Below are 20818 nucleotides of genomic sequence, written 5' to 3'. Positions count from 1 at the left end.
CTGGGGATCAAACTCAGGACTTTGCACTTAGAGGTAGTCACTGCACCACTGAGCTAAATCTCTGGTCCAACTGTGGTTTGTTATGGACAATGTCAAGCAGTCACAGTCATGCCCTGAAGAGTGCTTATTGACACTAATGTAGCTGTGGTTTCAGCTCAGTAGTGTGCACCTGCTTAACAAGCGCAGGTCTTGAGTTCAATTCTCAGTACCAGAAAAAAAATTTAAAAGATATACGGACATCACTTATATATATATATATATATACATATATATTTTTTTTAAATAATACAGTTATTTTCTAAAGTAATTTAAAAAATAAAATAGTAATTGTGTAAATAATTACAAAGACATTCATATGTATATACATTCAGGAAGGACTATTTAGCGAGGTATTAAAGGTTTATCTTGAAATGATGCAAAAGTAATTTTGTATAATCTGATATTTAGATATGTATAAAGATTCATAATTCATTTTAACTTTTTTTTACTTTTCCTAATTTTCAAATCTTCAACATACAACCAACAATTTAATTTTAAAATATGAATATTTATCTTAAAAACTAGGAGGGAAAAAAAGAAACTATGTAAGAATCAAAACAGAGCCATAAATCAGAAAGAACTTCAATATTAAAAGAAGTTGAGACTACTATAAACTACTATATATAAACTACTGAAACTACTATATTACAGTTTCCATCTAAAATGTCTGCTAAGGGCAGGGGATTTAGTTCAGCTGTTCGGTGGCCTCCCTTGCAAGCGCAAGGACCCAAGTTCAATCCCCAGTACCAAAATAAACAAATAAAATAAAATGTCTGCTAAAAGATACATGTAGGTAGAGATGGGGCTACTGGAAGGAGATCAGATCACAGGATCCTATACCCATCAGTGGATTAATCCATTGATGTATTCATAGCTGACCATGCTTTTAGGAAGTAAGACTTGGCTGGAAGAGGTGGGTCACTAGGAGGGTGACCTGGAAGGTTTTATTTTTTTCTTAGGCTCCTCCCTTCTTTCTCTGCCTCTTGGCTGCCATGACATGAGCAAGTGTTCTCCAGCATACTCTAAAGCATGCCACCTTTACCTGAAGCCAGCCAAACACGGACTGAATCTTCCAAAACCATGAGCCCAATTAAACCTCTACTCCTTTAAATTGTAGGTTTTGGGAAAGCTGACTAATACATAAGGCATAAGTCAGAAAAGGCATGTCCGAAATAAGATACAGTTTTCAAAAAATTTAAAAATTGTCATTTTTGGTGTGACTGGACTTTCCAGCTGCATCCTTAATATCTAATATTTCCCTCCTTATGCACTAGTCAATATATACTTTTATGTTCTTTAGAAATTACCTGTCCAAATGTAGATAGTGTTTGGGATTCCAGTAGCTATTTTGAGTGAATAAAGCTCAGAATGACAGGGATCCAAGATCCCCAGTGACACTGTTACCTTAGCAGGCACAGTCTGACGAAAGTCTCGTGTGTTTGCAGGTAGGTCCTCATCAGGAACAGGTCAGTAGGGATGTGACCTAGGAGAACCTATTCTTGTCTCCAGCTCCTTCTTTTTCTCTGTGCCTCCTGGTGGGCAGCTCTCCTCTGCCATGTTTTCCACAGTGCCAATTCTACCTTGGAGCCAGAAAATGACAGACTGATACTACTGAGACTATGAGCCAAACTAAATCTCTCTTCATCTAAGCTGCAAGTTTCAGGTATTTTGCTCAAACAACAGGGAAGCTGACCAATATAGATTATCAACATCAAGACTTCACATTTTTTTAGGGAAAACTATAGCACTGATTTCTTTAGGCTACCGGGTATATTATTCCACATAATCCCTAAGTGATATACATTATTCAATGATTTTCAAGGAATAATAAAAAAATTTATCTGCCATAGATTTAATGTTTATTTGGCTAGTCCATATTACAAAACATTAGAGTTAATATGGCAAGACATACATGAAATGGAGAACAGAAATTAAATAATTAACATCTGACAAATTAGGATATATTTAAATGACTAGAGAAATTTTTTTATTTACTAGTTTAATTATATTTAGTTATATGAATGACTGTTTTTACAATTAGGTTCTAGGTAACAAAATAACTTTGTAAAAGAGATTAGTTTATATATTAAAAATGACCTTCCAGGAATAAGGATTGTTTAGATACTAGTTTTTTATTTGTCTGTATGCTTTTCAAAAAGTAAATATCCTTTGGCACATCTTTAAACCTAAATTTAAAACAGCGGGCTTTCAAGTCACAAGGTCCTAAAAGAAGTGTGGTATGAGTATGAGATAGAATTAAATGTTTTTTAGCACCTTCTTAGACTCATAGCCCTTTCTCCTACTGAATCAATATTAAACATTTTTTAAAAGACATTTACTGAATGATAGCTATATTATAGGTTCAGTAGGCCCCCGGGGGAAAATGAAGAATGTGATGCCACCACTCTGAAAAAGCTCAGAATCTAAAATGGGAGATGTGCGAGCACACAACTATGACAATGTGTAAGTTAGTAGCAACAATAAGAACAGGGTGCTTTGACAACAGAAAACAGAAGGATTCCACCTAGGGACTGGAAGAAATCCTTTAAAAAGGACTGCTCATTTGACCTGATCTTTGAAATGAAGAAATAGGTAACTGAAGGCTGAAAAGTAGTGAGCACAGAAACAGAGACATAGACACATGTGATGCAGCCAAGTAACACCAAGTAATTCTGTGAATCCTCAAAATAGATTAGGAAAGGGCAGAAGTGAGATACAAAGGGGAAAAGGTCATTTAAGATACATCTCTAGGGTTCTGAGTGATAAGATACTGAATTTCAAGTTTAGACTACAGAGCTTTCCAAAGATTTTTAACCCAATACAATTCAGAGTGAATGTTTCAAAATCTTTTTAGAAACACCCCTTTATTGACACTGTGAAATATATAACAAACTCAATTGAATGGCATAGTTTTATTTTAGTGCTTTGGGGGGGTACTGGGGATAGAACTTGGAACCTTGCGCTTGTGAGGGAGCGGAGCGGGGATAGCTTCATTTTAGAGAAAGATACCACTATTGAGTTTAGATAAAGCACAACTTTCATTGAAGGCTGGTGGGTGAGTACCCTTCCTTAAATTACCTTTCAGTCTTAAACTCTATGACTTTTCATCTCCTCCACAGAAAACAAGTTCCAAATGAATTTTTATAAATAGAAGTGGTAAAATTCTTGCATCACTCTGATGAAAAGCATAAAGGCCTTGCTATTTCAAATATTCGATAAGTTTGAAAAGTAGCTCTTCAAGTATACAATCTCTGACTAGCTGACGATAGAATTTAAGAGAAAATAGAATCACATGGCAGATATTCTTGCAGCAGAATGGAAAGCCAGTTTCAACAGTCCTACAGGGAAAGCCAGATAAAATTTTGACTGACCTAAATCCTTTTTGGCCTGCATCATTTTCCAGAGTAGCCTGTACTGCTTCAGAAGCCCAGGGGATCTATCTGTGCATGTACAATCTAATTAAATGAATGTAGTAAGAATTTAATTGTGTAGAGCATTTTGCTAGATGTAGCACAAAAAGAACCTATTCAACTGTTTCTGGATTTCACAGTCTAAAAAAGCAGATAGATACAGATACACACATATAATTTGGGCTTTAAAAAAGAATTGTCAAACTATACAAAGGGGTGAAAATATACATGACACTCGAATGATTCCTGAGGATCAGTAAGCAGAACAACTCCTTAATTAGTTCAATTTCAAGGAGAAACACAAATAAGGGTCAGAGAATGCCAGTGACCAAACCTAACTACTGAGACCTACTGGACACGAGGGGAAAGTTCTGTCCTATTCAGGTTTAAAACTCTAAATGACAAGGTGAGTCAAGCAGTCTCAGGTACAACATGCCCAGGAATGCTGTGCCTGAAGGGAGAAGAAGCAGGCCAGACCCAACTCGGCATCAAGCTGGAAATACAAGCTCATTTTTTTGTTCTGCCATTCTAACAAACATATTTGGCCTTACAGAAGGTATGAGATCCAGGTATGAGCATCAGCAAAAAGGTGGGCACTCCTGAAGTTTCTAATAAATGGAAGTTGTGAGACTCAGAAAGAAATGTGAAAATATTTCAATTGGGGTACAATATGAATGTTATCCTTGAGACCAAATACATAGTGTATGACATCAGAATTTTTAAGTCCTCTGAATGACTTGCTTGATGGCAATCAGCCAAGCATATCATCAGATCAGAACACTAGATACTAAAGAACCTCCCTGTCCTTGAAACTGCTGCATGGTGGTACAGAAGGCATACATTTGCCAGTAAAATACAGCCACAAATAACATGCTATGAATACTTTACTAAAACACACAGAAAAAAATCCTAAAAATTCTATAAACAAACACATGTAATAATGCACTCAATGTAGAAATTAAGAACATTATTTAAGTACAAATATAATGTCTATAATTGTTTCTGATAAAAAGGCTCCTTCTTGATAGAATAACTTGGCCTTATGAAAACTGTTTCAAAATCTATTTTGCAGATGGCCTTCTCTGAGTGAAGATGTAATCATCAGAAGCAGAAAAAAGAAAATCAATATTTTAATAGTGTGAGACTTCAATAAGCTAGAGACTTGATAGCAAAGAAGCAGAAACACACACGCATAGGTAAAAGGATTTTGCCTAGCGAACCCCCAGGGTGTTAGAATCACAAAACTACTCAGTAATTGCACACCATGACCATGAACCCATTGCAGAAAACCCGTCTGTATGTGTGTGTCTCTTATTGAAATTTTAAGAGAACATTAACATAGTACCTTAAAGGAAGTGGATTTCAAAATCTCTGACCAGATATATTAAGAGATTATGAGCAGAAATAATTCCATGTGTCAGTGAAGTACAATCAGCAATAAAAAATCAAAATGTACTAATATTTTATTTTATATATACATATATATATGTATATATATATATATATAAAATTATTGTAAGATGTAGCCCTTTGACAAAATAAAAGTGCATTGGTACTTCATGAATTTTAATACGACAGATGCATAGAATGTAATTAAAACTATGTGATGAAAATGTTCATCAAGTAATAAATACATGTGTAAAAAAAAGGAAGAGAAAAATAACTATCAGTTAAACTGTATTACCACATGTGGGAGTTTAAAATTTATCAGTTGAAGAAGCAAGAGTGAAAAAGCTTTGAGGTTTGCTAAAAACTCAAAATAATAAAGCAAAATCTGACACTCCCCCAAAAAGCTATTACTGAAAAACATATTTAGATAGAGAAATTCAAAAAGCCTAGCTAGAAGAAAATAATTCAACTAAAAGTAAGTTGAAAACAAACTCTATTTTCAACAAAGCAACTAAAAGTTGATAATATATCTTAATTATCCTAAAATAAGATTAGTACTTTCTGTCTAGCTTAAGTGGGATCCAAGCACAAGATTGTGGAGATTTATACTTAAATTCAGCCAGGTAAGCCATGAAAATGAAAAGCTTTTAGGAAATGCCTCTGGAGAAACACACACACACACACACACACACACACACACACACACTTACACAGATAGTGTATGTCAGCCCTACTCTTTGCCAGAAAAAAAAAATAAATTTACAACAAAGTTAATTTTCAGTGGACTCTCACAGTATTAAATAATTACAGGTGATAGAACACTTTTGCAGATAGATGCAAACATACAAGAAAATGAATCAATTGTCTGTCTGCAACTTAATAGAATTTTGGTTGAAAATGGTTAATCTCAGGCATTGTGCCCAGACATGGCAGGGGTTATCAGTTGATTTTAAACATTTCTCATGTAGTTAAAATATAAAAGTGGCACACAAAACTTCAGGATGGGAGACAAGAGCACCAAGGAAGTGCAAGCTGTGGACCCAACATTGCTTGCAGGCAGCAATAGAAAACTGAATCAAAAATCGGAAGAAAAGGGCTAAAGCAGTAGGCAAAGTGGGAAGGTAGGAGAAAGGAAAGAAGGCAAAAGAAAACACATAAGAAAAGGAAAAAATGGAAACAAAGTCTTTGTAAATAGGGAAGGGTGGAGAGGGTGAAGGGAGGGGAAGGGTATGGGGAAATAATGAGAACCAAGACCTGTCATGTAAAGGTACAAGATCCCAATGATGAATGTAACTGTACTGTATACCTAAAATGTACCAATAAATTCAATGAGAAAGAGAATTGAATAACAATGAGATTTTTAAAAGGTTGTTTAAACAATTTCATTACTTGTAATGTGAAAAGTATCTTTAAAAAGCACAAACATATGCTCTTTGTTAACCTATAATACATATCATATATCATAAACTCTCACAAAACTTAATGAAATTTAATCCTTTGCCAGTTTGTTACTTTAAAAATAACTATTCCATTTTGCTGGATATATTTTTGGAGTTGAGGAAGGTGCAGGTTACATCAAAAACATTTCAACATTCTGCAAATGATTTAGTAATAAATCAAAAACCACATGAAACATCATTAGATTCCCACCAGCAGTTTATTAATTTATGTATAATTATCATTTGCACAAATTATTATAAAGGAGATGACAGTATTTTTCATAACAATATATTCAACCACTATCAAAACAACATATTCCTCTCATGAGAAAAGCAAAGAGAATTGAAATTCAAACATTTCTAAATGGAAAATCAATTAAAATTTGTTATTTCAAATTACGATTTCTTCTAAATAAAAAACAAAATATCTAATTATTTATAATTATGATTAAAAATAAGCGGATATTACACACTGAAAATAAAATTTGTGTCTTGAAAGAAAAAAACAATGTTCCTTCTCATTCAGGGATGAAGGCTTAGATTTCTATGTTTTGAAATGTTCACTATTTTTCATATTAACATATGCAAAAAGCATTCAACTCTCAATTGCTAAGGATCATACATAAGAAAAAACAATAGAGTCCATGTTGATCCAAAAATGGGGAAAATGCAGGGTTGTTGCTCAATTAAAATATATAAAATAAAAAAAAAAACAGCAAAACTGGAATTTCCTAAATAAAAGTTTTGTTTTTTTTTTTGTACCAGGGATTGAACTCGGGTTCTTGCGCTTGCAAGGCAGGCCACCGAACCACTGAGCTAAATCCCTGGCCCAAAAGTTAAGATTTTTTTACAGCTGGAGATTTAGCTCAGTGGCCCAGCATATGCCTGGCAAGCACAAAGAACTGAGTTCAATTCCTAGTCCAAAAAATAAAATGTACACTATTTCTGACATAGGCAGTTTTTGGAAAATGATATTTCAGCATCATGCATTTTATACAATGTGTATAATATCACAACATTTACCATGATACAAATACACATTTGCTATCAACATCTACTTTTCTTCTCTTCTAAATAGATCACTACCACTATTTCTACTTTACTTGGCCTAAATTCTTTCTTCAACTCCTATTTATTGTCACTCGGGGCCAAATTTGCAGTAACTCCATACAAAAACTCTTCCAAGTCTGAGATTGCATTTAAGAATCAGTTAAGCAGGTCAGATTTACTAGGGACCTATCACAACAAATGCCAGCAGAAGCCCATGAAGAAAATTGCTAATAATATTGCATTTATTGAGCACTTGCTATGTGGCAAGCACAATAATCAGCACATTACAAGCAAGGTCACTTTAACCCTCAGGTAGTAACAACTGTTTGGTGAATAAAATCAGTGTTGAAAGAATTGATTAGCTAAAATCATGTCAAGCCCTTCAAAGACCCCTTCATGCCCATTAAGAGATCTAGCTCACATCAGTGTTAGCTATTGTGACTACTGTACCCAGTTTAAAAACAAGGTAGTTAAATGAGGCTGGAACTACAGCTCAGCAGTACAATCCTTGGCCCATAAGTATAGGTGTGGTCCAGAACATAACTAAATTCCATAGAGGTTATGTAACTGTCTTCATATTACTAGTAGTTTGATATGAGAATTTTTTAAATATATTTGTGTGGTACCACGGTACACAGTTTTCACCTTGGATCTTTACTATTTAACTATATTTTACTGTCTCTCCTAACTTGACAATCAGGAGTAGTTTATATGCTGAAAGGTTCCAATTAACTGCCACATCTTCACCTTTAATAGGAAACTTAATGGACTTCTGATTCATCAAGGCAAGGGAAGTAGCAGTACAAACCAGTTCTAATTGCTTACAAGTTGCTGTCCACAAAACTGACCTTCCAGAAAATGGCAAAGCGAGGTGACTCAAAGAGAGACTATAATCACACCTGTCAACAGAAACCAAATAGTCTCATATTAAAGCAGATCTAACTGTTAATATTTTTCCCATTTCAAAATTTTTTATCTTTCCATACTACAAATACATTAGGCTTTAAAATAAACATTGCAGCCAGTTGTGGTGGCACACTCCTTTGATCTCAGCATTAGTGAAGCTGAGGCAGGAGGATCGTTGTGGGTTTGGGCCAGTGTGGACTACAGAGTGAGTGCAAGATCAGTCCAAACTACACAGAAAATCTCTGTCTTAACAAGTAATAATAACAATGATAATAATAATAATCAGTATATTCAAGTTCATTTTTTATCTCAACTTTTGACAATGCATTTGTTTTATATATATATTCTAAAACAAAAGGGGAAACCTGAAGACATTTTCTTCCTTTCATCCTCTTTTGCCTTTTTTTCTTTCATTCTCTCTCTCCTTTATCTCCCTCCCCCACCACCCTCTATTTTCATTTCCATCTGTAGCAGTGGCTTTGGCATTCACCTGGAGGGTTGATGGGGCACATCAGACAGGGTGTGTCTGGGTAGGTAACAAAGGTATGTTCTTGGAGATCGATATCTGATCACTCACCCTATTCTCTCTGGCACTGTTCCACTGCCATGCCTGATAGCCACTATGAACTGAGCAGCTTTACTCCATCATACTCTTCTACTATATTTCTGCCTAGAAGCCAGCTAACCATGGACTGAATCCTCTTAAAATGTGAGCCAAATTAAACCTCTCCTTCTTAGAGCTACAGGTGTTGAGTGTTGTGTCCAGCAATAGAAAAGTTGATTAATATAGAAAATTGGCATTGGGGAAGTAAGATCATTGTTTTGAATGTATCTATGTAGTTTAGAATTTTTTGAAGCTGGTTTGCATGAGTTTATAAGGTGAGAGCTAAAGAAGCCTTAGAATGCTGCAAGAGACTGATATGTGATTCTAGTTGGAGTTCAGAAGACCAGAATGCTGAAAAGAATGCAGGCAATGAGGCCAGACTCAAACGATTGGAGTTGGGAAAAAGGACTCGATTGGCAAGGGGAGTAGAAGCTATGTGTATGACACTCTGTTTACATTTTGCCAATGTCTCAGAACTAGGGAAGACTGAGATTAAGAGTGGAGGACTAACTGATCTGTCAGACGAAATTCAAAGACAGCTCAACATTGAGGCTGTGGCATGGCTGCTGGCTGCTTTTTATACAAATTTATAGTGAGAATGTAGGGCAAAAAGCAGAGTAGGAAATTTTGAAAAATTTAAATTTTGGCTCAGAAGGAACCATGTATAAAGTTGACAGAAAAGGAAGTAGGGCTGCTGAAGAGATTAGCATTATTAAAAGGAAACCAAGTACTTCCTAAAGGGATAACAAGAAAGATGTCTTGAGGGCATCTCAGAAATCAGCAAGACCCCATTCTTCACAGGATGAAGGATCTAAAAGTATCCTCCCTGCATTTGCAAAAAGAGTTCATGGGATCCTTGCTTAAGAAGGGCCTTCTAGAGAATTGTAGACATGATCCAAGAGCCTCACTACTGCTCCCACTGAAAGCAGACCCTGGGATTGTTCACTTAATCCTTGCTTTACTGACATACAGAATGCAAGAGTTTTGAGGTCTGGGAGGTTTTGATCTAGATTTCAAAGAAAGGCCTGAAAATCAAAGCAAGGATCCTCTGAGACTGCAGTGTGTGAAGCTGTGGGAATGAAGCTAAAGGCATAGTGGAAGAAGTTGAAGTCTGTGAACAAAACCCTAACCAGAAATGCCATGTGGTGAAGCCACCCAAGCCTTTTTTTCAGTCTTGCTTGGTCAGATTATTCTCTATCCCGTCAGTCCTTTAGCAAATGAAAATGTTTACCTTGTGCCACTGCACCTGGGAATTTGTCTTTGATTTTTACAGAGGTTAATATTTAAGAGTTTGGTTTGAGCTTCCAACGAGACTTGGACTTGGACTTTTGAAAAATGCTGAAATTTCATTTTCAGGTGAATGCAAGATAACTATGTTAGGGAGAATTAGGACCTTACGTTTAAGGGTTTAAGTATAATTTATACTTAAATGATGTCTTTGGCTGTCAAGTTGACAATAGTAAGTCCTGAAAGTTAAGCTTCATTGTGCCAAATTGACTCTCTTTAGGATCTCTGTGTCTGGAGGGTCAGGGACGTATGAACTTGGGGTTCTGCAACTGGTTCCTCACCCTTTCATCTCTAATACTGTGCCCCTGCTCTCCTTTCAGAAAGCTGTGAGCTAATCCACTTTGCTCCATCATTTCCATCTACCAGGATGTTTATGTGTAGGAAACAGATGACCATGGATTGAATCTTCTCTCCTCTTTAGAGTTGTGGGTGTCATGTACTGTGGTCAGTAATGGGAAAAGTGACTAATGCAACATCAATCTATAGAAACTTAAATATGTGTAGGTGTGTTCATATGTATGTGTTAATTTGCTGAACTGATGTGCAGCATAGTAAAATGACTGAACATGTACACACATGCGTCCATAACATATACAGGGTTTCTCCAACAGCCATCAGGTTAACAATTTCTTGGTGGGGTCCATCTGTATTCTCATGTTCACTATGAAGAGATTGTTTCTTTAAAGTAATTTTTTTTCTGATCAGCTACAAAATTAAAGCATTAAGCCAAATGTTAAGAAGTAGTGAAAATTTCAAGAGCAGCTGCCAATCTAATGTGGCAGTATCTTCACATCTGTGCAATGTTGAAATAGCCATCCTTCATCCATCAATTCTGTAAATATGCAGGCACATCAGGTAATCACAGTAACTGCTATAATTTAATAATGCAGATGACTATAAAATTTACTTTTTCTAGCTGGAAACTATTACAAAATGTCATGTAAAATTATTGTTTAATGTTTTTGAAAATGTTCAGGAAAACAGAAGTAAAATGGTGATAGAATCTTTTAAAGAATCATCTGAAAATGCTTGCAATTTTTACATCACCAAAAATATATGGTGAGTTTTTTTAATTATAAGGAAATTAAGACTTCAAAGAATTACAAAAACAATCTATTCAAACAACCATATGTGGGAAGGGCATATGCTAGATAAATGAAACTGAAGATGACAAAAGCGCTGTATGATTCTGATTTGAGTGTTAAACTCAGATGCAACACAAAGAACCAAATTAAAGAGCATGGGTAACTACTAAGGAGACAATGAACATTTTTTACTCTAATAAAAAGCTAGAAAAAGCAAGAACCATAAAATCAATCTTGGGATTTATTATACTGAGATAAATTATAATTCATTTTATTCTCAATGAAAATGATAGGCTTAATTTTGAAAAAAAAATAAACAGTAGGATAGAATTTGACACATTTCATTTTAACCACAAGGAGACTGAGAACCAGAGAACTTAAATGAGGTACTACAGAGTTCATTAACGGCCTTATCTGGACTAGCGTCCAACTCTGTCCTCTTAGGAAAAGAACAGACTGCAGAACATGATTGTATCAAATGTTATGTTTCTTTATACAGTGCACCATCAAGAAGACTTAGCCTCAACTAGTCCCCCTCCCTGGAGAAAATCACTTTTAACTTTTTATTGGGTCTATAATAGAATCCCTAAACTCAGACCACCTTCATGGAGCAGGGTGACACAAAAGAGAATGACTGAACTCACTGGAAATTTGGAATGTGCATATCCACTCAAGTACAGTAACACTACTTGGACCAAACAAATGGACCTAGAGTATTTCATAAATTATCTGAGTCTTCTCATGAAAATAAAAATCTCGTCAAAGATCTAATTTGTTTTCGTATTCTGTGAACCCTTATGTTTCTTCCAAGGTCACTGTTATTACTGGTTTTCTTATAAGTTGGTGGCTATCTTTTAATTGTTTTATTATAGACTTCTTTTAATACTTTTTCTTATTTCTTAAACGTCTAGTGATCCTTGATCGATGTTTTATATTTAACCATGAGTGAACAGAAAATGATGTCACCTCTGTACTTGAGTGTATCTTGACTATAAGACTTTGCTTTTAAATTAAAAAAAAAAAAGATATCATTAGGCTTGAAGACCCTAAGTATCAAAATAAACAGGGCTTTTTTCAAAGGTTCCAGGATCCATCCCTTCTTACCCTGTTGCCCCTTCACAGTTCATACAATTTCATTTTTATGGGTTAAGGAGGAATGGTCTAGTGGGGCAGAGAGAATTTGCTATAGAGATGTGTGCAGAGGAAATAGATCTGGTGAATAGAAGACTGGAAATTCCAGCTATACACATTTTATGATTTTTGTTTCAATCCAGTGTCCCATTTCTGCCCTTTTTCTTGGCATTATTGAACCTCAAATCTTTAGGGATTTTTGAAGTTCAGGATGGTCCCCTCCTTCACTTTAGGCCATTATCCCATACATATCCTGTATGATTTCTTCTGCCTTGATTTACTCCACCCAATTTGTTTCATATCCTTCTAACACTTTAATGAGTTTTCACAAGACAATATTTCTCAATTCTTCTTAGATACTCACCTGTAGAGAAGCATCTCCATTAATCTAGAAAAACTACTCTTAAAACACATAAAATGAAGAAAACCCAAGAACAAACAAAATTTCTATTACATATCACTATAATCACAAGGGCAATAATGTTGTTCAGCATTATTCAAACGAGACTCTGTTGAATAAAATGCAAATTGTCCATCTGTACCCATCTTAAGGTACTGAGAGTAAAAGTAGTATTACTAATTTCATGTTTCTGAGTGAAATGCCTCATGCCATATCCTTTCTGTGAGGAATGAGACAACTGATTAACATGCTCAAAAAAAATTCATTGATGTTTCAAATTACTTAATGAGATAGTTGGAAATATCTTACATTTGTGGAGGTTATTTTTCTTTATAAAGGGAATGGAAATGATGCACACATGTTATTCTACTTGAATTAGAATTTTATGTTGATAATAAGAATTTGTGCATTATAGAAGCAAAATGGGCCTATTGTGGTCTGCAACAGCAAATGAAGTGTCTGGTAACTAGCAATTCAATGTGTTAACTCAGCTGCACCATCCAATTACCTACGATTCATCTCAACTTAGTGCACAACAAAAGCAGCCTTGAAAAAAATCTATGACAAAATGTCTGTGCTAGGTTACCAAATAGGAGAAGTCTATCTATCAACCTTACGTTTTTGAGAGGGAGCTACAAAACAAAAATTACCAAAATTATTCATCACAACCTACCAATATCCTAATAAATTATTTTACATGAGGTCAATGAGCTAGAGTTAATAATAAGACATATATGGGTTGTTTCATAAAGAAAAGCTGATCAAGGAATGAAGATTTGTGTGTCAGCTGAAATCGGCAACCCCTTAAATACCACAGCATTCCTTTAGAGCCACAAGCCTGCCAGATGCCAACTGACCACAGGATCCAAACATCGTTCTAAAAGTACACAAAGGTAATGAGATGTGAATTTAGCATCCCTAGCTTCCTGCTAAATGACCCACATACAAATGGTATAGTGTCTCTCTCTTGCACACTCAAAGACAGAATGATGAAAGAAATAGCAATTCTTTCTGATTTACTTTTTTTAACAGAACCAAGTGCACCTATAGATTGTTCAGTCATGGTACATGAGGATTCATTAAATTAGAAAAGAAAGAATTTTAAGAAGATAAGCACCATGAAGAAAGATGAAAGGAAGGAAAGAAACATATGGAGAGAAAGAAAAGAATATTGAGAAATTATAACATGCATTTACCTAAATACAGACGTATACTTAAAACATATAAATTCTGAGCAAAAATATGTACTGTAATTAGTGATAGGCTAATTTCTAACATTTTTTTCATGGCAAGTATAGTGATGTATATTTGAAGATGAACTATGAGCCTCGGGATTCAGAAAAAGAGGTAGAGTTTGCTATGAGAAAAGAAAAAGATTATTCTAATTCTTAAAACTAGAATAGTCAGTAATCCCATAAACCCTCAATTCTTTTATAGAACTTTTAAATGGCATTGTTTCTAACTGTAGATTTTTATTCCAAAAAATGTACAAGTGGAATGATTCATTATTAGGGGTTTGGAATTCAAATAATTTCCATAATCTAATAAACACCAGCCAGTTTACAATAAAATTTGTCTTAAAAGTTACTAAAGAAAAAATAGTGTTACAAGAGTGCCTTAAACAGAAATAACTAAATATCAGAAAGTCTCTCAAACAAACCAAAGACCAAAAGGAAAAAATACAACTCATCAAAGTTTAACACTTCGAGTCTTTATATACCATTAATGATTACAAGTTATTATAGCTATTATCATATTATCAAAAAACATACTCGAGAAAAACAATCCTGAAATTTAAGTAAGGTTTCCCTAATCCTTTCATAAATATGAATATTTTCTAATATAATTTAAAGAATTATCAGGAGTACTGTAGAAAAACAAGCTACTTGTTATTCAGTTCAGTTATAAATACTTTGCTATGAATCTTCTTTACGAAGTACTAAAAAAAAAGGAGCAAGCTGATCCCTAAAGTTTGGGATACGCTGATTACAAGAGGAGTAGGCAGGAATACACTCCCATGACATGCTCCCTTGGCTTTACCCAGCATTCACTCCTTGGCCCAGGAAACAGACCAGCACCACCGTAGTGACAATGATTTGTAACTACCACAAGGGAACAAGTCATCCCCAATCCTCTCTTTCTTCTGTAGACACTGATGTAGTAAACTAAGGCTAAAGCAATTACTGGCATCTTTTCAAGGTCCCAGTGTTATTACCAAGATTCTGGACTAGAAAGAGAATGGTGTGTGAGAGCAGAGAGCACATAAGACTATTAAAGTGGTTCAAACTAAAAAGTATTTCCAAGAACAGTCTGTAGAATGAAATTTTCTGTGATCAAATTATTATCAGTCAACTAAAGTCATTAAATTAGAAAAATAAGTACAATGCAGAAAAAGGAAGTGATCTAAATTTAAAGAACTCTTCTTGATTTCTGAGACTCATATCTCTTTTAATACTTTGTTGTTAAAATGTCCACTCGTAAAATTGTAAGTTTTTAAATTATCTTCATTGTTTAAAAAGAAAACATTCACATGCAATTCACAGGCATTATTATTAATAAAAATGTTAGACTGAGAACTGTTAGTACCTTGGCTTCAGAGACATAGAGGGATGCTCTCTCATCCTTGGCCCTAACACTTACTTATGTGATATATGGCTCTGACAAAGACAGTAGTCATTCATGCTATGGGGCTATTATTTATCACTAACATGATTGTTATAAGGACAAAATGTGGTAAGACTTGTCAGGTATTTACTTACCACTGTATAAGCACAAAGTAAGCATTTAATGATTTCAGTGAACCAATTTATTATGTAATTCACCATTTTTAACTCTTTCTTAAATAAGTTGCAAAGGATATACCTTTACATGTGTTTTTCTTTCCTAGAACAAATGCTAGTATTGCGCTGAGGTCTTGACAGTCATATAAATCTCATCCTCTATCTGAAACTAATTATGTAATAAAAACCTCAAGAGGAAATTAAATCAGTTATTATGCTTCTGATCTACAAGAACCTACATAATCCCCCTCATATGTCAAAATTCATTTTATTAACAAAAAAGACATACTCTGCTTATAAAATCATTGAAGTTAATATAAAGCAAAAGCTAAACTGACATTTACAACTATCTCTGTGGTGTAATTTGGATGATTTTTTATTGTGCAGGCTGTGCTCTAAATTCTTGTTTTCACAGTGGCTACTCACCAAATGTATTGTGTTCACCAATGTGCCAACTTACAGTTTAATCAAACTTTTCCTATTATACTATATAAGGGTTTAAATAAGACTTAAGTGACAATTTAATGTAATGTAACGTATGAAACAGAGAGTCCCAATGAATTCCCCGTCATGTTAAAACCATAATATACCTTGGACATAAACCTTGGACCATAAAAACCATAATACACCTCCTATCTAGTTTAACACTAAACATTTCTTTAAAAAATAAATACAAAAGAAGTCTGAGTGTTTACTTACTATGAACAGTATGCTAAATAATCATACATGTCATGTAATAATGCTCATATCTATAAAAGTCATTACTCTTTCTATTTCACTCTCAAGCTCTCTTGGGAGGATTAATCATTCTCATGGAACTACTTTAAACTACTTTAAAAGATATTTTGGATCTTTTTTTTTAGTTGCATTGTAAAGGGTACATGACTATAGAAGGATAGACATTAAGAGCAAGGCTGACACTTTGTGAAGACTATAATTATGTAGACATTTGAGTGAAGCTCGGCCCTTGAATGGAAGCATTTCTCCCTTTAACATATAATTGAAATTTAAGCCCCATCATCCTCTCAGCAATTTGTAGTAATAACTTTTAGAAAACACAAAGGTCAGCTTAAATAAGTATATCCCATTATATACTAAAAGTTTACCTGCAAAACTCAGTGAAAAATGAATTTAGGGAGATCAGAGGATACATTAATCAGAATCATGTAAATACCTTTAGTTACCTCTAATCATTTCTTGGCACTCAACATAAGACTAATCAAATACATTATTATAAATAACAATCGAAATAAAGGAGAAACAAAAATGAATAAAGTATTTGCTTTATACTTCTGCTCTAAAGATAACTATTTAGAATGCTCCAAATGGATGACTATTACTGAATTAATATGTATATTCATTTTCATAAACATCATGTCATATTCTCTATGTATGAAATATAACAATAGAAAGTGAGATTCTCAGAAACATGCTGGTTATTAACAAAAGTTCTTAATCTATCTTAACATAGAAATATAAATATAAATAGAATTTTCTATAAATAGAAAATTTAAATATTTTAAATGATAAATGGTATATCAAAGCAAACAGTACCCAATCTTTCAGTACAATTGTGGTTTCAAACATAGGGTTGGTGATGGCAGTGGTGGGTGTGTGTATACACCTTTGTGGTTAGGGAAGATAGATTGCCTTAAGAAATGTCATCAAAGAAGTTATCAGAGCCTATATGAGTACATATATTTAGGTCCTGAGTTGGTCTTCCATTTGTGTTTATTTTGATAACAAAAGCAGAAGGAAGACTTTATAAACAAAATCCAATTAAAATCCTTAGACACACAGGCATATGGTCACTCAGACTCTGAAGCCATGAATCTGTTAGATCTCATTAGGTTTAAGATGCCTACACATTCTTACCAATAGAGACACAAATCCAAGAAGGTGATGTATTAAAAGTCACAGTCAACGGTGTGCTGTTCATTACAAGAGGTGTCACTTGAGAATATGAGATCTAATAGGGCAAATTCATTAAAGAACACAATTATAGCAACTGTCTTCTTTCATAAAGAATGAAGAGAATTCTGTTCATGCTTGACTCTAGATCATTTGATTTATTGCTCTTTTTGTTCAGAAACACTGGTATTCTCTTCATTTGCCCAATTCTATTTATTTTAAATAGAATTAAAATACTCATTTGTTGATTATTCTTTTACTCTCTCCCTAAACTCTCCAAGTTTTTGTAAGTTTATAACCTCTATTACATGGAAATGTTCTTGTTACAGTGACTACTTCTAATAATCAAGTTTACATGGTAGAAATGTACTCCATTCTTACATAGCTATTTAACTTGAAAGCACATCAAGTTAAAAAGTTAAATGTGTAAGAAATTAAGACATTTCAACCAATATCAGAATTTCTACTTTCATGATACTTGTTTTTTATATGCAAAAATTGAGCAGAGGACAATATCGAGTAATTTATAAGCAACATTTTTAACAAAATTGCCTTGAATATGCCCTGGTACAATAATCTCCAAATATTTAAGAGGTGAACAGCGTATCATCAAAAAATACAGTAGCCCATGGATTACTACTAATTATAGTTTGAATCAGAGGGCATTATGTTTCCAGTAACTCGGGCAAATCCTCTTATGCACGTAGCATTACACCTCTTATATATACATTGGAAGCAATGAGGGAATCTGTAAGAAAAAGTGATTCAGCCTACATATCAACTATAACACACAAACCTTTGAAGCTGATACATCTGTTCATTATATTAAAAAAGAGAAATTCTCATTTGCAAAAAAAAAAAAAAACATGAAACTACTCCTCCAAAACGATGCCGTGTCCCAGTTTACTTTCAAGTATGAAGGTTGAAAGATGCTATCCATCAGAATCTCTAAATGAATTTCTCAAAGAACACCAGCCAAGTTAAAGATTTATAGAGAGGGACAGATTCATACAGTGAGATGAGCTAGAAGAGGGAGAAGACTTCTGTTTCAATATCCCTTCTACTTCTCCTCAATTTCTATTCATAGAAAACTAAATGAACAGAAAAGGGAGGGAGAGTTCAACTTCTAGTACACAGGTTCATCTATGCAGCTGGGTGTTTTGGAAGCCTATAATCAGCTGTGTGTTATTCATTCAACCAACAAGTTTTCATTAAGCACTTACTAGCTTTATGGCACTTCCCTAGGGTCTGCATAACTGACGCAAAACCCAGTTCTACTGTAGACTTTCTGATGCAGAATTAATCTATACCAGCAGCATCCTGTAATTCCTTTTTAAAACGCTTTCTTTTCTTTCTCTCCAAAGCTGATCTAAGACACAGTGCCCTTACTTAGGCAAGCATCTGAAGCCCTGGAATGAGATGAGCGTCTTAGAAAATTGTGAATTAAACACAAGCAGGAACAGCCAGGAAATTATCAATGGAGTTGAAGAAATACAAGGAAGAGATGTGAATCCTGATTTAAGGCAAGCAGTACAGAGTAATGTACTTAAAAAAAAATCAGTCTGCTTTAAATTACAGAAATTCTCCAGATCTATCCATCTCTGAAGCCAAACAAACAGGGTTTCAATATTAAGGTTCTAATTACTCAGGCACCGAAGAGTTTAAAGAGATGAGAGATAGGAAAGATTAGTAACACAAAGCAAGTCGTTGAGGAAAAAAGAAAGGGTACAGGTATCCTAAGAAAAGATCCCTGGAAGGTGAAAAACCCAAAGGTAACCACCAATAGGTTGACCCTACTTTTCAATATTCTCAAACCAGCAGGTTTCTTTAACACTAGAGGGCATGGACACAAACAAGCAAAGGAGAGGGGAAGAGGAAGAGAAAAAGGAAAGGGAGAGGGGTAGAAAAGCTGAGCAAAGGCAGATTTCACATGAAGTTGCAAATCTGAGGACCCCAGGGAAGCCAGAAATTTCAAGAGGTTGGGTTGGGCGTCTTCAGCCCTGCAAATCAAACCTGTAAGATATTCTGGTAAAAAGGGACCGATGATTTCTCCCACACAACTGCTCTCCTAAGGACTGAGCAAAGGCAGTTTAAGGCAGGCATGCCTCCTCTGTCCCCAGAGCACCTCTCTGCTGCCAGCAACACCTTGCCTTCAAAAATATCCCAGCCTTTGGAGGTTAGTTTTCCCTAAACCCAGAAGCTTCTGTTTGCCGGTCCATCGACTCTTACCCTGCGGCTGCCTGTGATGTTGGAGATAAGAGATTCTCCACCTGGAAACTGAACTATCCATAGTCAAAGAACAGAGCACGAAAGGGGCTCCCCCACGCTTTCCTTGTCCAGACCAACAGCCACAGTTCGCTGGGGTTCCTGCCAACACCCTTGGACCCTGGGTAGAGAGGGAAGCATGGAACACACTGCTCTAACCCTTAAGCCCCTCATTCGGCCTCAAAAGAGGCCAGTCAAGGGCAGACTGCCTGGATCCGATCCTCGCGTTCCCGTCGGCCCAGAGCAGAGAGATCTTTGCACCTGGAGGTGTCCTGAATAACCGAGGTGTGCGCCTCTGACCCCGCCGCCTCAGGATAGGGAAGAGGGACAGGATGAGGACAGGAGATAGAGAGAGGCAGGGAGAAGGGGAAGGGGTTGCAAGACGGAAGACTAGCCCCCCAAAATAAATAAGGGATACAGAGACATCCCACGAAAGACAAGGGGAAACAGAATGAGACAGAGAGAGGTAGCTGGGTGCAGGAGGAAACAAAGTCTCAGTGAGATGGACAGAAACTGAATCAGAAACGGAAAAGAGAATCAGAGAGGATGGGGCACTGAAAGAAACAGGAAAAGATAGGCCGAAAAAGTCAACCGTCGGGGAAGACGGCCAAGAACCAGAGTGTGCTCGGTGCTGGCGCCGAGTAGCAAAGCCCGAACCTCAACCCGGGTTGCCGTCAGCTGGTGCTACAAAGTTGCCCAGCTGGAGAGGCCGAGCTATCCCTGCCGCGGACTCCACCAGAGGGAAGACCGGGACCCAGCGCTCGGGCTCATCGGGTAGCGGGAAAAGCCGAGTAGAGGGCGGGAGGCGGCGGCGGCGGCGGCAGAAAGTTCCGCGCCTCGCCATCGTCCTGCCGCACCTGCGGCCGCGGACAAGCTCGCTCCGGGCTCCCAGGAGACAGCCCTGCGGGTCCGCTGCCCCCTGCCCTGCCCTGCCCAGGATTCAGCCCCGCGCCCTGACACTCCCTGCAGGACTTCGCGGCGCCCAGCCCAGAGGGGTACCGTCCCAGTCCATCCCGAGGAAGAAGAGGGGAGAGAGAAAGAGAGAGACGGAGACCTGCTGTCGTGGCCAAGGATCCCGCGAAGAGCAGCGCTGTCCGCGCGCGGGCTTCAGCCCCGGTGGAG

At 36.1% G+C, this 20818-nt stretch overlaps 1 protein-coding gene across 1 annotated transcript in view; it reads right to left on the bottom strand.

Moving 5' to 3' along the window:
* Galnt13 (polypeptide N-acetylgalactosaminyltransferase 13) overlaps positions 1–20802 on the bottom strand; it is a 487818-nt gene extending 467016 nt beyond the window's left edge. Inside the window, exon 1 of the mRNA XM_010639279.2 lies at positions 20751–20802. The gene's annotated coding sequence lies outside the window, so the exon portion shown is untranslated. The remainder of the gene's footprint in view (positions 1–20750) is intronic.
* Between the last annotated feature and the right edge of the window lie 16 nt (positions 20803–20818).

This window comes from Fukomys damarensis, unplaced genomic scaffold (genome assembly GCF_012274545.1).
Source record: "Fukomys damarensis isolate Sample0158 unplaced genomic scaffold, DMR_v1.0_HiC HiC_scaffold_29, whole genome shotgun sequence".
Classification (NCBI taxonomy): domain Eukaryota; kingdom Metazoa; phylum Chordata; class Mammalia; order Rodentia; family Bathyergidae; genus Fukomys; species Fukomys damarensis.
Note: the sequence above shows the minus strand (reverse complement) of the source record. Positions and strands in the feature narration are given on the sequence as shown.